Here is a 16,655-nt window from a genome sequence, read left to right as displayed (position 1 = left end):
CACTCTGAGCGGGAACGAGGCAGGAGCAATAAAGGACAGAAGTATTCATCTTTTCAAGACTTTTCCTGCTACTGAGACAAGTCAAAGCCTCAGGAATAGCCTCTGCCTGAATACTTCATGTTTTATGACTTCCTAACAAACTTGGCAAGGCCCCAGAATTATTCGTCTTTGGTGAAGAGCAATTATATACTAAGTACATGCTTTAGAGATTAACAACTGGACAGCTGTGTGTGAAAACATCCCCTGAAAAAAGGTTAGCAGTCTGAACAAGAGCATCATGGAGTGTTGCAGGGCGTTAACGTGTTTTAGATAGAGCTGTCAATAGGGCAACTCTCAGTTGTGACTGCCTTTTTCATAGGCTTCTGTTAATTATTTTCTCTTCTGTTCCCTCCATTTCCATCCCTATTATGAGGTTTCCTCATGCTTCTGAATGGTGGTACCAAGCAACAGTAGTTAAAGTCATTGTCACACTGGGGCTCTGCAGAGCTGGCTCTGTGGTGCTGCCTGCATTGCTCACAGGGGCAAAGTCACATTCATATGCCCTGCATAATTTTTTCACCCTTTTTTCATCTGCTTTACAAATGATCCTGTGGTTGCTGAGGTTATACCAAGATCTGTACAAAGCCATTGCTATATGGGGAACAAAGTTGCTAGGAAATTAAAGCAAATTGATGATTTTTCCCCCAGTTGTTACATTTGGTATTGTGTTGTGCATGTATGTAGGTGATTATGTGTGAGAAAGAGAGATAGACTGATGGAGGGAACACTTTCCTCTTTTAGTTTGGGAGAGGATATATTTTATCTGATTTTTATCAAAGGTGACATCAGAAGTAATGAAAGGATAAATAATTTTAAAGCTTCAGAGGAAAAGGATTCTTTAATAAAGAAAGGATCTGTCTTGGAGATTTAACTTTCTTAAATCCTTCAAATCCCTCTGCCAAATGTAATAATATTCCAAAATTTTATGACAGTTTCTACTCAATTTGCATTAGGAGCAAGTAGACATCATCACTACCTGACAGACTGGACACTCATTTCTTGTGGAACCAGCATGTTGGGGCACCGTACCTTTGCTCCCTGTAAAATATTGCCAAGTTCAGGAGTTTCATTATAAATCCTCCCATTAATTTGCATGTGGTATTGTTTTTTCCCTTAATAGTGTATGTAGGTAAAAAAAGGCAGTGGTAAGTGTTTACTAAACCGTTACCTTCCCAGTTAGTGAATTGCTCAGCACAGATGCTTTCTTTAAGTACTGTCATTAAATGCATGAAATTATTGATCTAAACTGCTTTCCCGGGAGGCTGCTTTTCACAAAGAGCAGAGTCGGATCTCTTTTTGGCTGCAAAACAGGCTGAATTTCATAATAAAACTTTCATCATAAAATGAAAAAAAATCAAAACTCCAAACAACAATAACCTCCCTATGATACATCAATGACTAAATCTCTGAGAGAGCTGGCTTTAATTTTTCTTATGGGGAAAAAAAAAAAAAAGAAAAAAAGAGAGGAGGAAGGATGCAGTGCTTCTTCTAAGGGACTCCTTTTTGAAGAGATCATGCTAAAAAGGCTGCTAAAGGGATCTCTTGCTGCTGTAATTTGTAGAAAGGAGCTCTCATAATTATAGTCAGAGTTTATTGCGTCTCTCCCTCTCTACCCCTCCTCTCTCCCCTCCCGCCCCATGTGTGTGTATGCAGAGAGCTAGAGAAAGCTGGCAGCACTACCTGAATAGCTATTGAAAGAGTGAGACTTCTCAGTTCCTGCTTCATTACTGGGTAGCAGCTATTCCAGTGTGTGAGAGCGCCTAACTGCATTCTCCCATCGAAAAGCCCTTGGTAAGTCCCCTTAGCCGGCAGAGCTGCGGATTAACTCAGCAAAAGGCAGGAGGGGGGTGGCAGGGAGCTGTGGGCGCACTCAGAGCCTGTGTGCAGCTTAAGATCTGTTAGATTTCAAAGATTTTCTGTAATAAATGTGTAAGATGTTCTCTGGATTGCTGGGATGCGAAGGCAATTGCGAGGAATGTTTTGTGTGCTCAAGAGCAATGCTAAGTACATTCACGAGTGCCTGAAACAGCAGAATTTTTCTACGGGAGATGAGATTGGTAAATGCTTCTCAGAACTGCAAGAAGAGTGGGTTTGTTTTGTTTTGTTTCCCCCTATCATTTTCCTCTTGTTTTCCTCTCCCCCTTTATTGTGTTGAATGTGTTAATAGGCTCAGAAAGAAGAAACTATGTCTTCCTGCTGATTGATGGCTTTTGAAATGTAGAACTTTTATCAGGAGAGGGAGGAGAGCTGAAGCTATAGAGGAGATATGTGTGCTTTCTACTTGCATGTAAATTCTTGTCCATGTTTCTGTTGTTGATTGTATAGATTTACCATGCTCAAGAAAAGTCCAAAAAGCTTGGAGATGCACATTTACTGCTCAAGACACTGATGTTCGTGCTTGTTAAATGTGCTTGTATCACATGTTTTATTAGTCATCCGCCTAACAAGTGGCGCTCTCCAGGTAGCTCCTTTCAATATATGTAGCAAAAAGCAATCCCAGACACGCACTCTTCTTCTTTACCTTGATCCTATGAATCAAGCTCATTGGGCTCAGCAGAAAATGATAGACGCCATTGGAGAAGTCAGGTCGCAACTCTCTTTGCCCCAACTGAGCAGGGGCATTTGAAATGAGGGGCTGCAGCGAGGGTCCCAGTGTACTGGAGATGGCTGCATTTTGATTTGAAAAGTATGAACCAGTTACTGCAGGGACAGGCCGGAGGTTATTATCTAGCAGTACAGAGCATTAACAGAATGACTGCCTCCTAACTGAACCCACATCTGCTCCCCTGATGGATAAATCCAATCTAGAAGAGCTGGCTGCCTGACTGGAAGGGCATGGGACCATCAGCTCATCTGTTACTGTCAGGCCAATCCAGACCTCTGTTGGCTACAGCTGTCTATTGGGTCGTATAGGTGACACAGTCTTAACTATGAGGGGAAAGCTGCTCCTTATATTTAGAAAAACAGACACTCATGATTTGAAACTGCTGCTTCGTGTCCTTAGACATAATTTTCTTTGCTACTGAGCAAACATGATAGCTCAAAGGATTAGGTTTTAGGTCTGCAGTCACTGCTTTCCAGTTACTGTGAGCAAATTGACATCTCTTCTACAGGTCAAAAGGACCAGACTGACATTTTTTTCCCCCTTTCAAAAGACTTCAGTGTTCACTAAAGACCACTTTTATAAGCTAATATTAAAACAGAGCTCAGACTTGCAGCCAAGCACAGAATAGGTATTGCTTCCTGAAATTCAGTCATTGTACATTGTAGAGATAGAAGAATCATGCTAAGGGGTGCAGATGACTAGGGGATTGATAAGTGAGTTTGTAAAACTTCATGCAATGGAGATTGCAAGTAGGAATATGCCTCACATTCCAGGTGTTCAAAGGCAACATTATTTCATCAATAAATTAAAATGTTGTCAAAATTGCATTATTACCTGGGATGATTAGTGCATTAAATATAATACTGGGGTGCAATATAGAGAATAAAAATCTCCGGGGGGGGGGGGGGGGGGGAAATGAAGAATCTGCAAGCAAAGAACATGTTTGGGGATATTTTTTTTTGTATTTGTGTCCATCAACTACATAAGCTTGTTGCTAGAATACTCTTGAATACAACCGCACACTGCCTTTTCTAAGTTTGTTTTGCTTTCATCACCTGCATGGATGTATGAAAGAGAAGAAACACCTCAATGAGAAGAATTCCAGTGCAAAGGGGGGCAGGAACAGGTAGATGTATTCAGCTCTGTGCCACAACCTTGTATCAAATTTTGTTTTGACCACACTCACTTTAGTAAGTAGACTCTGCTGTCATCTGTTTGCTATCAGCATGGCAGGATGTTCTCAGAGCAACTTAATACCTTATCACGATGGTGGAAAAATGCTGGGGGCTGTTCACCGGGGGCCATTTTCCATGACCTTTCTGCCTACTAGAAGTGTTGTCCTCTGTGAGGGTGATGCAACCAAGCACAAGAAAAAGGAACTAGGAAAGTGTCTTGGCTGATAGGCAAAATCTGTGCTTATCCTGGGCAAGGTACTCCCTGAAGAGCCTTACCCATGGCAAAAGGGATCTGCCTCCCCTCCCTTCGCACAGGAATGTGGTGAGGCAGGAACCATTTGTCTCTTCCTACAGAAGGGACTACTTGCACCTGGCAGACCAGACTGTCCTACTTGTGATCATGTACCCATACATCTATTATATAGCAGATACCCTAGTAAGTGATGGACAGGAGATGTTGCCTGTGTTTGGGCTGATCTGACTGTGTAGAGTGTGTAGTCAGCATGTGCCTCCAAGCAGTGGCTTACTCCATCCACCCTAACCAGTCCCAGAGGAGTTATTTCTGGCAGATGACCAGGCACAGTCCTAATTTCTCACTGATATATAAAGTCTTCATACCTTGCTGGCATCAGCTACAAAGATCTAAACATACCTTCAAGCCAACCTGGGTTTTCATCAGAAATTCTCTCTGTTGCTTTTCTGACTTGAAATGAGCTCTCATCCCTGCCCCCCATCAAAGATTACAATTCATGAAGCAGAAAATGCCAGGCACTCAAGCACTGGCAGAGTTCTTTTAAATTATGTTTCGAGTTTATCATGCTTTTATATGTCAAAGTTTTCTATTTCCTCTCTCTATTTTTATATACAGCAAAATGTATCAATCCAGACATTTCTATACCCATCACTAAAGCATAAGAGTCCATATATTCTCATCCACTGAATAAACAGGGATTTTCAAAGGGTTTTCCCTATGCTGGGGGTAGATTTTGTTTGCACAACTTGACTGCAGTTCTGCTTATAAAAAGTGCAAAACCAAACTAAAGAAGCAAAGACTGGTATAATTCATGGTTAATTGCCCTAAAAGTCCTCCCTGTTGTTCTCAGACATCTTCCTTCTTTCCCTTTTTCCTGTGAAATCTCTGTGGGTCTGATTTAGGCTGAAGCTCTTTGGAACAGATATCACATCTCAGCTCATTGCGCACTTTTGTGCCTATTGCACTGCAAGAAAATACGAAATATTAACCACAGTTAAGTATTCACAGTGGATAAAAATCTAATGCAATCTCCTAATCCTAACTGCTCTTTTTTCTGTAACTCCTTGCACCTTAGCAGGGTCAAAAGGAGAGAAATCTGTTCAAACCTTCTGCCATTAACTTTTAGTTACTGCCCCTGGAGAAAGGACTCAAAATCCAAGCATCTGCTACCTCCTTTACTGAAGGGCAATGGTAAAGGTGGAAGGACCTTGAAAAGCCATACTCTTGCAGTTATCAGGGGAATTGTGAAGGAACAATAAGGAGACTTCTCAGCATGGCATTCCCGTGATTAGAATGACTTACAAATTGGTTTTGTCATTGCTAGGACAAGAGTGGAACCGACATTTAGTGGCATATGAATTCCTCAGTAATTGGTGCCCCATAATATAAATTAGATTAGAGGCAGTTTACCAAGTCCCAGTAGAGCAAGTTTTCATTTTACTGTACTCTCAAAAGAAGATAATCTACAATGTGCATTTTAGAAGACAACTGCAGCATAGGGAAGATACAACCCTAAATGGAAAAAAAGATTACTTCAATAGGACTTTGTAGTAAAAATTCCTTGCCTGACTACAGAAGAATATCTGTATCCAGAAATGGTACTGAGTTTGAGTGTTTCCTTTACTGTGTTTTTGTGTTAATTCTGATAAATAAAGGAAATGAAAGAAGAACAGATAACTAGGTAATAGCAGGCATGATCACAAGTAGCTTTCCATTCCTTTAAACCTGGACCCAAGTTCTTTGACTTGAAACAAGTCTTTTCACTGAGAAACTGCAGCAGGATATGTTCCTAGCACTACAACAGATGCTATTAAAGCAGCTTCTTTTCATTATGAAAACAAAGCTGAAGCACTATAACATATGTTGTGTTGATTCATGTCTTAGAAAATATCATTCCATGGAGATATATTTGATAAATGCAATAAGAAAGCAGCTGATTCCTTGGAAAAATGCATTTGACTGTAGCATTAGCCACTTGCATATTGTACTTGACAAACACTCAGATGTGATATGTTTTAATACATTGCCATAGCACCTAAGGATTTTCATTCAGATGCAACACTATTCCTTTCTCTTCCTGAATGTCTTAAAAGATGCTACTTGCAAATGAAAAACATTGGTAAACAATTCCTTTTATGGAAATCTGACCCCGATGTTCAGTTGCTAGTGTTCAGACCTTGAGTGTATGGTTCCTCATCTGCAAGAGAGATAATATTTCTGCCTCCCCCTCCATGTTTACACCCTTCATCTGTCTCCTTTGCATTCTGAAGACAGAGACTGTGTCTTATTATATGCACAATACCTACACACTCAGCACCTACACAGTTCTTGGCTGCAGCCTGTAGGTGCTCCTGTAAAAGAATTTTTCCCATATACCACTAACTGATATTCTTAGTATCAGCCTCAGCCAGCTGGATGGTGCCAATGATGCTGGGAACATTTCCCTCCACAGTACTGAACCTAGAAGCACCTGAGGGATTCAAACCCCCCCCACCCCACCCCACCCCCCACCCCACCCCCCGAACTGGTGCTGTAGTTCCAAAGGGTTTCAGTTCCCCCATCTACTACTTTGGGCCTCTTAACAAATAATAAAATCTCCTCACCCAAGTGTTTGAAGAGGAGACTTAGCATACTGTTTCTGGAATCAGTGTCTGGGAATGGATGTGGCAGTTATATCAAGGATACCAAGAAATACCAGTTTCTTTGACAGTTATATCAGCTCCACAGAACTGACTACAGTAAGTGTTTGTTTCTGACAATTGACTAGATAATGTGAATCCGTGGGGAGCTGATAGGTGTCCCAACAAGGCATGTTCTTGAAGAATTTTCTTTCTGACCAGAAACGCACTCATATCACTGACAGCCGACACCTTCAGCTAAAATTCAGCACAAAATCAAAACAACAACAGCCCATTTTACTGATGCATCTATGTCCCAAGCCTAACTGGGTGCATTTGACTGGAACAGGCTGTGTGAAATCGGAGCAGGTTTTGGAGAACTGCCTGCTCTTACCTTTCTATTTAATATAGTTTATATTAAAATATATTTTAATAAAATTTGAAGGGTGTTTTCTGACACCTTTAAAGAGCAACAAACCATCTCTCAGCTGAAGTAAAAGCATTTAGTGAATGAATCCTTGATTAATTTCACCCACTTCAGGTGGGTTAAACATGGTTATAGTGGCAGAACAGAGTAGACGGGGGCTGTTTCAGGGGCAAGAAGCCTGTACAGAGCAACTGTTCTATATCCTTGCCAGTCTCATTGCTCCACTGGAATAACTGAGAGGAGAATACAACTTACAGCAGCCCGGTACAGGGAGACAGGGAGAATAGTCAAAATATTGGTCTAAAAAAGAACAAAAAAAATTTACTGAAATTATTTTTTATGCTGCTCTTCCTGAGAAAGACAGAATAAATCTGACCACCTCTCCAGCTCAACTAAAACCTAAATTTTGATAACAGTTTTAAAAAGAAAACTCAAATAATTAGATGCAAAAAGATCTCTTTCATTGTGTTCAAACTGAATTGTTGTAAAATGCCTTCAGGTAAAGCCAGATTCACTCATCCCATATACCTCTGCTGTCCTTTAGCTGCATTCAACTGGAGGTCAACAAGGTGACTCAAGCCAAGACTCAGCACAGAAGAGGAAAACTCCCAAGAGTTTTTTCCTCCAAGCTGCTCTCTTCTTTCTAGAGATTTAATCAACTCCCTGGAGCTTATTATAAGAGCAAGCACCCTGACTCTGGCACAGAAAAAGACACTCATGTCTTTTCCATACAGTTGGCAAATCTGGCAGATTTGCAGCTCCGACCCTCTTTTTGGGGCATCGCTGGTGCCAAGTTCCTTCCTGTTGCAGAGTCCAAATGTCCCTGTTCAGTGTCTCTGAGATTAGATCCTGGGAGGCAGCAGTTCTTATCTTTAAGGTTATCCACAAACCCACTGATGGATCTCCGGGGAAATAATTACTGTGGTTCTCCACTCCTCATGCTTTCAGATTCCAAATTTCTTTTTCTTTTGAGTGACAGAGTACGGTTGGCCATTTTTACAGCATTAAACAAAGTCATTTGCAACAGAGGAGAGAGAGCTTATTTATTGATTGAACTATCCACAGACATTACCTGACGTTGTTGAAGTTTATAGGATCAGTTGTTTGCACCAGCAAATTGCAGTACATAGACTTAGAAATTGTAAATAGGCCCAATGCTATATTTAAAAATGAAAAATTGATTTCTTCATGAGAATGGCATGCAAGCAGGCAAGCACTCATTCTGCTTTGCTCGTTGGGAAGCACCGTTGGATTTTGCTTTCCAAGGCACTGCAGAGAGCAATACAGATGCAAGGTACTGCCTTTCAGCACAGATCCCCTTTGAATTTCCTAAGCATATTTTTCTAGTTCAATATCCTGCTGCCAGGTGTGTCTGAAGTCAGAGCTCAGCACCTCTGTTACGCAGCTAACTGCCATAATTTTTAGCTTGGCCTCTCCCCAGAACTGACTTGTAATAAAAGCAAGCTAAAAGGCAAAGAATAAGGGCACTTGCGTGTCCTTCCTTGCTATGATTTGATTCTCTTGGCTTAGGGTTGGGACTATATTAAAACAAAACTGATATTTTCTTTGGCTAGCAGTGGAATGTCTGGACAGGAGCAGGGCTGGGAACAGGCTAATGGAGGGAGGGGAGAACATGCATCATGGTAGTGTGTCACTTGTATTGTGCTCCAGATAAAATATCTGAGAAGTCATCGGGCTTTTGCCATCTGTTCAATTTTTGGAATGCTTCCAGGAAAGGACAATGCCTATAAAGACAATGTTCATTTTAGCTAATGGATTCCACTCTCTCCTCAAGCACAAATCACATACATTGCAGTTGTGGTCATGGATGCAGGCATGTGTCCCCAAGTTTGCATGAACACAGATATAGGGAGGCAGAAGGTTTATTTACTTCTAATACACAACTAATCCATCCAGCTATACATGGACTGTACATCTCTGCAATGAGTATGTTATTTATTAGAGTTGGCTAAGCCTAGCTGGTTTAAATCTGGATTTAATCTTATCTTAAGATATTCAGTGTTGTGATTTTGGTTCAGCAAAGTGTCAGCATAAACATACATACATATATATATATATATATATTGCTGTGTCTGGAAGTACCCACTCTACAGCTGTGTTCCAAAGCTGTTCTCCCAGAAACACACACCTGTATGTCAGTACAGCTCTCATTTTTCATTTTTAACAAGTAGCCTCTGAGAGCATACTAGAATGACCAGCTACTGCTTAGAGATTGAATGAACTGCAAACCTTGTGAAATCTGCTTAAACCAGTGACACTCAAAGGAAAAAATTAAGTACCATAACATTTCCAGATAATATATCTTAAGATCTGGTCTCATAATGCAAGGGTCAGATGAAATCAAAACACTGTTTACAGCAGTGCTCTTTCTTCTCAGCTCTGCAGTTATTAAAGACATTTAGCCTGAATTAATTTAAAAAAAAAAAAAAAAAAAGACGACTGCTCTTGACTAGCTTAAGGAGTAACATGTGGCATGTAATTTGGATTTCTGAGTGATTTAGACAAGTAAGCTGCATTACTCATCCATCTCATTTAAGATATGTAGATTCCGTAATCTTCCATCTGGATTTTCAGCCAAACTTTGGGTTGCTTTTTGGTTGTTTGAAGAAGCCTGGAGAAGGTTCATCTTAGAATGAACAAAGAAGGGTGAAAATTGTCCAACTGGAAAAAAATGAGCACATGTACAGAAAGTGACCCTGAACTACAGCGATGGATGGAAACCTTCAATTTATTTGCAGTGACGGAATTATTCTTTTGCTTTCTTTCCCACAACAAACAATCTCTCTGTATTTAGTGCAGGATCCATTTAGAACCAGAGTGACACATTGGTGTATGACACCCACAGGCTTTGTCCACTCCCCTTGGTCTAGCTACATCGTCATCATATGAACATATCAGTGATGATAGCACGAGAGATCAGACTGGAAGAGATCCATGGGCAAGCAAATCAGAGCCTTCTACTCTGAGGGGGAAAAAAAAAAAAGTAATTATTTTTAAGGGAATTTAAGAGAAAAACCATGTTACCTTCATCTGTCATCCTGCAGTGCCAACACCATTCATTTGAACATGGAGAACAGATAATACCCTGTTGGTTGCATAACTGTTAGTTCTAGTAGTTCAAATCTATGTATTCCCTTTCATTAACAAGTGTATTGTGGCTATCCCCAGACACTCTCTATCTACAGTTCAATCTGTCCAAGCAACCAAGACAAATAGATCTGCCTATCAGTATAGGTGAGAAAAAACCCCTTCCTATGATATGCCTGCAGCTAGCACAATTTGATCAATTCTGAAATCAAATGATGAGCAGAAAAAAAACATATATAAAAAAAAAAGATGAAAAAAACCCCAAACCCAATGCTCTTTGGAAAGATATTCCCAGGGGAAATCTATCAGACAGTTGAGTCCTGTTCATATGAAATTTATCAGGGGGAAAGGACCAAAGTCTATCTAATTTGTTAAGCTTTGGTAAATTACTGCAAAAAGTCCTTAGCCAAGATCATCTGTGGGAACATATGCTCCACAGAGATAAAGAGAAGTGCACACAAACACCATTTCTCCCCCCTTGCCCCAAATGAAAAAAAACAGTAAATAGGAGTGGCAATATCTTCAGGCCCATTTTTCCCTTGGCAGATTTCTCCAGCAGCAGCAGCCCAGCCAGGTTCACTGGAGCATCCTGATAGACCTTGTAGGAAGCCTGGGAATACTTGTTACTTGAAAATGGATCTTGGTGTGGGGCTTTGTCTCTAGACAGACTACTATGGAGGGTGCCTGGAAGGAGGCCATTAATGGCTCTGTGATGGGTACAGTTCAGCAGGGCTTCACAGTGGCTTTATAATTCAAAGGATCAAGGGGATAAGTCTGAGCATTAAAAACAAAAAAAAAAAGATAAATCATGAGGTACCTTTGGCACCATCTGTTCATGTCACAGACTGGCACACAGCAAGGTGATATCAGCTTTGAGCAGTTGAGCCATCAGTCCAATGTCTTGCCAAGTCCCTGGTGCTGTTTTCAACACATCAGGACTCCAGAAGCTGCTGAAGTCAGAATCTGTGAAGGCTGGGTGTGACTGATAGCACACCCACACCAGCACCCAGGGGAGCCTCTCACTGAGGGTCAGGTGTCTTTACAGAGGGAGAGGACTGGCCCAGCTACTAGTGATGCTAACACAAGCTGCCATGGGGCAGAAGACCTTAGTTCTGTGGCACAGCGAACCATACATCTGAGCAAGAGGAATGCTGAAGGCAGCATCAAACTACATATCTTTGTCTTGATTGGGGTTTCTACATTTTTCTTATTGCCTCAAGGAGGATCTGAAGGGCAATGTATTCCCCACGGGTGGAGGTGGGGTTCCCTCTCCACATGCAGGCTTCCTTCTGCAGGAGCAGCACCAGCAGCTGGCAGCTCTGTGGGGCCAAGACCACCCTGTAGAGCAGAGAGGGTAGTGACTGTTCTGTCTCCCACCTCATCCCACGGGGCTTGGAAGCGTGGATGAAACAAGATATGGCTTTCCACAGGATGGAATTTGCATTAAGCATAAGGTGAGAGATACAACATTAACTTAGGTGGCAGACTGTCTCCAGAGCTGCAGCAAGGAAGATGTTACCAGTGAGACTACCACACCTGCTAAAATACACATAAAGTTTCGCTTGATGTCCTGGGGGTAAAAACATGGAGAATGGAGATGATTTGGCTTGCCATAGCTGCCTGGAACAATCAGGCTGCAGTTGAACCCAAGACATACAGTGCTTTAGGCCAAGCAGTGAGGGGTATCTCTGAATAAAGGAAACAATTTTTGTAGAAAGCAGAAAAAACATATCTATGAAAAAGCAGTACAATGATGTTGGAGCTATTGCTATTTAACAGTGAAAGATCAACTAGATAGAAACTATTTTTCTTGTGGTTTTCCCTGATGACATTTTGCTGTGCAGTGCCTGGAGACCAGGTGACAGAGATGCAAGACCTGAAGCAGGAAGAGGAACTTTACTCACAGCACAATTTCGCAAGCCAAGTGGTTCAGAAATTGGCAACCTCACACATGCAGAAAATACCAACACATCAGAATGAATCTGAAGCTGCTATTCTACAGATCCAGAACAAAAAAAATAAACATAAGAAGGTGTTACCAGTGTGAGCCCTGGGGAATTTGTGTTTGACTTGGCACCAGAAACATGCTGTGAGATTCTTGACCTGACAGCATCAGCTGTAATCTTTATGCAGTCCTGAAAGTAAGGATTTGGCAATTAACAGAAACAAGTTTGTCAACTGTGCTGCCTTGTTTAGACATTGTAGAAAATTACGTACACACATGTGAAAAAGCATGTACCCTGTTCGTGGCAAGAAGGCACTCAGAAGATGCTACCTTTAATGTTGCTTTCATGAAATTTCCAGTTTCAGGGCTGATGTTTTCATTATTGGGAAGGTACAAGTTTTTAATAATCACAGCAGAATGAGATGCAGCAAGCAGAAGTGTGAAGCAGCTCCATGTAGAAGAATTCAGACAACATTTCACTCTCACTTTATTACAGTTTCTTCTTGTTTTTTAGAGTAGGGTCACCCCATTTAAACAGGATGTTAGTCTATTTGAAAACATTAAGCTGCATGATGTCTTGTCCTGTAAATATACAGGAGTAAATCTGTTTTAATATATTTAAATAGGATAGTTTGCTTGGTATAAGATTTTTGTTGCAAAAGGACTATTGTGGGCAAGCTTTTCAAAAGCAGGAATCCAAACACCGATTTCTAAAGTGCATCTATATTGACATCTACATATATAAAGCTACTAAAGTCTAAACATGGCTTTCTAGGTTTACCAATAGGGTGCAATATTGAGTTGCTAAAAGTAACATAGCTGTATCAGGAGGGTATGTTCACCTGATTGGAGACCTCCTGAAAGGTACCGTGCTGCTTCCAGGGCACACACTAGTCAGGATACCTTTACATAGCCCTATGTTATGCTACACAAATGCATCCAAACAAGCCCAGACTGAAAATGTGACATCCAAGTTAGAATCTAATGGTTTTTTCTGTGTGTGTTTGAGGATGGTCACATTTCTTATCATCACCACAGTGGAAATTTAGGATGCACTAGTGTTTTGTCCTTCAAGGCTTGGCTCATATGACTACTTTTTGACAAGTTGTGGCACTGTTAATGCTGATGAATGTTCTTAATACTAGTAGGAATTGTATGGATAATGGTTAACTGCAGAAACAGCATCCTCTTTATTTAATTCCTGATCCGGGCTATTTTTGAACAACTGCTGTTTATTGTCATTATTGGGTTCAAAAACTGACTTGCTTTCTTCATTTTCCAAGGGACAGAGTAAATCAGGTCTGACATTTGAAGCAGTGTATTTACTTCAATGCAGAGCACGTGACTCTGGAGCGTGGCTGCAATGAAAAACAGAGAGCAGCAAAAGCCCTGGATACATTTGTCACCCAGGGGAACTGGGGAGGTGGGTGGCTTCCTCACCATCCTATTTTTCCTCTCTTTTTTGTAAAAAAATTTTGAAATGGAATATTAAAATGTGTTGCTTTCAAATCTAAGCCCAAGGAATTTCACATGGTGGTTTTAATAACTGAATATGTCATCCACATTGGATGGGTTTTGTCCCTGTCTCCTTTCTCCCCAGGAAGGGAGGAAGCACCAGTTGTCACCACTGCATTAATTGTTCCATTTGTCCCAGTGGTAAAGGGGCAAATTTTAAATGCCAGCTGGCACAGTTTGCAAAGGTGTATAATTTATGAGGTGCATGTGAGAAACTGGAAAGATAGCTACAATCAATATGAGCACAAGCAAAACATTCGGCTTGCAATCTCTGTCACACAGCGCGGCTGCCCATGCTTAGTTATCACTCTGAACATATTTTTTACTTTCCTGCACTGTAATTCTCAAGGTTTGGTTGTTTGGTTTGTAGGGTTTTTTTAAAGACTACATATTTTTTTAGGCTGGAAGGATTCTCAAGGGAAAGAGGGACAGTCTGGAGAAAACAAGATTGAAAAGGTATAAAAAAATCTTATAACTTGCCAAAACCAGATCATCAGTGTTGAATATTGTGGAGGGTGGAGGGGATGTGAAAGCAAAGGTAGGATTCTCACACAAGACAGTTCCTTACTGGAAAGGTCTGAAGAAACTCAGGCAAGGCAGCCTTTCACAAAGAAGAGGAGAGAGGAAAGAAAAGCAAAATGTAGGAATCTTGGATACACAGAGATATTGCTAGTAGTTTTTAACTTTTCTAACCAAGCCGTCTGCATTATTGGCAATATCATCAGAACAAAAGCCAGGTGTCTGCAGTTTTGCATAGATATACACATGTTTAGTGATATATGAACCATTGTGCAAAAGCATATCTGATCATATACAAAGGGGAAAGTGGAAATACTTCAGGATTTAAATTCATTCCTTCTGCATATTCTTGCTTATGCCTGTGTATTCTCTTTCCTCCCTTCCAGCAGGAGATTTTCACTCTAGTATCCCATCACGCTAAAATGTTTCACTTGAACAACCCCACAGCCACATCTTCTCCCCTAAACTAAATATGATCTCTTAAATTCACTACACCATTTCCCACAGAAAATCAGGAATTCCAGCCCACTCCTAAAGTAAACCAGCCTTAAGCTCTGTACATCTTGGCCAGATGTGAACACAGATAACATTAGTTTCTTAGTGCTATATGTTTCCAATTGCTTTCTTAAATAAGAAGCATCTGGCTTAAACAGCATGAAGCACTGGTGCCAGCATCACTAGGAGGGGTTTGGCAGGGACTGTGGTCTATGTTCTTGGAGGTGCCATGGGCTGCAGACAAGGATTTATGTTGTCATGTAAAGAGCTCTGGCCTGGCATACAGTGTATTTGAGCAGTTCTCCATTATATACCTTTATTTATGCAGAATTTTTTTTCTGGCAGCAAGGAACTGAGCAAAAGATGGAACAGACTTCAGCTCAGCATCTCCAGCGTGTGTGCATACATAAGACGTGATACCTTAATATATGCAAGTGCCTGTCCTCAGAGGTACCTTGACCTGTGATAGCCCCCTCACCAGATGAATATGGGCTGGTTGGGAGAAAAAGCTGGCAAAAGGGCCAAAGGGCCAGTGCTGAAGGTAGACCTCACTCACCACTAGCAGAGTCGAAGCACTTTCACAGACAGCGAAGATGATTTGATTTTGTTTCCACCACCTCTTGTGGAATAATTTAAAAATCCATTTAGTTTGGCTTAATACATTTTTTATGTGTATCTGAATTTCACCCTTAAGTGAAAATAACGTTCAGTAGTCTTTCCCATTAAAATTATACACGTATCTCTAGAACATAAAATACACACTCTGAGGTGAGTCTGAAGATAGATTTATTGGAGTATCTGTCCTGCTGGAACTATTTCTAATTGGGGTGGCAGGCCTAGGTTTCCCAGTTGTAGTCCACACATTATTCCGCTGTACCATACAGGGGTAGCACACATGGTGATAGCACATAGAATATTTATCAGAATGAAAATAATTGTCTTGAAGTGAAAAGTGCAAGAAAGGAAAAAAAAAATCCAGTAGAGCAATACAGACTAGGATTGTTATTTACTGAAAAGATATGAGAAAAAAGTGTGAAAAGAAAAAGTACGTAAGAAAAATAATTATTACATTCTTCCAGTGCAAGTAATAGTTTTAGCATATCTGCTGTCAGAAAATGTTTCCCAAACTAGTCATATTTAAAGAGTGTCTGAAAGGGCAAATTGTCTAGTAATCAAGTCATTTCATGACTTAATTTACCTTGATTAGCACGGTACTTTTCAAAAAGTGCTAATCAATTTTAGCTTCTAGTAAACTGGAAACACCACACAAATTGCTGTCACAGTCTTAAACTGCTAATCAATTTTGAAAATCTAAATCAATGTGCATTTTTATGCTATTATTTTTCAGTCACTGGCTGGAATGCCTTTCCTGACCTTGAACTGTAAGAGAAGAATCTCCATGTAAAATAATTACAGAAAAAGATGCCACACTTTGTCATTGAAGTTTTTAGCTAAAGTACTGAATATGTAAAAACTATGAAGTGCAAAAATATTTTTAGTAAGGTCACCATAAGGTCAACTTTTTTCTTTCATCCAAAGAAGAGCATTCTTACATGTTAGGACCCCATGTTCTTCAACCATACAGTGCATATTTACGATGCATAAAGGAAACTGCTTATGCTTTCCATAAAGGAAAATGTTATAGTAATAGGTTTTCTGAGAAGCTGCAGCCAGAAAAACTGCTTATGTTATATGATCTTTGTGTTTTGCAAGCATAAGTTTCCAAAGAATACCATGGAAGAATTGATAGTGCAGTCACATAAAAGTTTTCTGTATTCTTATGCATGTCTTTCATTTTCTGTGTTGCCACAAACAAACCTATCACAGGTCTTTAGGCAGTGTAACTGTGCCTAGAAATTGTGAATTTTCAGATATTAAAGACTTAGACATGTTTTAGCAACCAAATTTAATCATCAGCCACCTGGGGCTTCTTTCACTTATATGTATTTTAGAATA

At 40.4% G+C, this 16,655-nt stretch overlaps 1 protein-coding gene across 1 annotated transcript in view; it reads left to right on the top strand.

Moving 5' to 3' along the window:
* Positions 1 to 1,782: 1,782 nt before the first annotated feature.
* The window catches only part of ST6GAL2 (ST6 beta-galactoside alpha-2,6-sialyltransferase 2), a 178,898-nt gene continuing 164,025 nt past the window's right edge, over positions 1,783 to 16,655 (top strand). Inside the window, exon 1 of the mRNA XM_074909371.1 lies at positions 1,783 to 1,830. The gene's annotated coding sequence lies outside the window, so the exon portion shown is untranslated. The remainder of the gene's footprint in view (positions 1,831 to 16,655) is intronic.

This window comes from Athene noctua, chromosome 1 (assembly GCF_965140245.1).
Source record: "Athene noctua chromosome 1, bAthNoc1.hap1.1, whole genome shotgun sequence".
In the NCBI taxonomy this organism is placed as follows: domain Eukaryota; kingdom Metazoa; phylum Chordata; class Aves; order Strigiformes; family Strigidae; genus Athene; species Athene noctua.
This window is presented reverse-complemented; position numbering and strand designations above follow the sequence as displayed.